Below are 1,084 nucleotides of genomic sequence, written 5' to 3'. Positions count from 1 at the left end.
CAACTGATGTCCCTTTCTCCAAAAATGTACTCAATGGGACCGTAATGTTGCAGCCACACACAAGTTGACCTGCTGAGAGGAAAAAACGAGTTAGTACATTTCAAACATGCTCAAGGTCATTTTAAAATCAACATGAAAAACCAAAATTCCAAAAGTATCAAACACAAAAATATGCTTACCAAAGAAAGAAAATGAATCATACTGCAAACCCTCCTCCTGCCCTGTGGTGCAACTGATGTCCCTTTCTCCAAAAATGTACTCAATGGGACCGTAATGTTGCAACCACACACAAGTTGACCTGCTGTGAGGAAAAAACGAGTTAGTACATTTCAACATTAAAAAGGTCATTTTAAAATCAACATGAAAAACCAATATTCCAAAAGTATCAAACACAAAAAAATGTTACCGAAGAAAGAAAATGTATCGTGCTTTGCACCCTCCTCCCGCCCTGTGGTGCAACTGATGTCCCTTTCTCCAAAAATGTACTCAATGGGAGTGTAATGTTGCAACGACACACAAGTTGACCTGCTGTGTGGAAAAAACGAGTTAGTACATTTCAAACATGAAAAAGGTCATTTTAAAATCAACATGAAAAACCAAAATTCCAAAAGTATCAAACACAAAAAAATGCTTACCGAAGAAAGAAAATGTATCGTGCTCTGCACCCTCCAGCCGCCCAATGGTGCAACTGATGTCCCTTTCTCCAAAAATGTACTCAATGGGACCGTAATGTTGCAACCACACACAAGTTGGCCTGCTGTGTGGAAAAAACGAGTTAGTACATTTCAAACATGAAAAAGGTCATTTTAAAATCAACATGAAAAACCAAAATCCCAAAAGTATCAAACACAAAAAAAATGCTTACCGAAGAAAGAAAATGAATTGTGCTCTGCACACTCCTTCCGCCCTGTGGTGTAACTGATGTCCCTTTCTCCAAAAATGTACTCAATGGGACCGTAATGTCGCAACCACACACAAGTTGACCTGCTGTGAGGAAAAAACGAGTTAGTACATTATAAACATGAAAAAGTCATTTTAAAATCAACATGAAAAACCAAAATTCCAAAAGTAACAAACACAAAAA

Source organism: Schistocerca cancellata, chromosome 5 (genome assembly GCF_023864275.1).
Source record: "Schistocerca cancellata isolate TAMUIC-IGC-003103 chromosome 5, iqSchCanc2.1, whole genome shotgun sequence".
In the NCBI taxonomy this organism is placed as follows: Eukaryota; Metazoa; Arthropoda; class Insecta; order Orthoptera; family Acrididae; genus Schistocerca; species Schistocerca cancellata.
Note: the sequence above shows the minus strand (reverse complement) of the source record.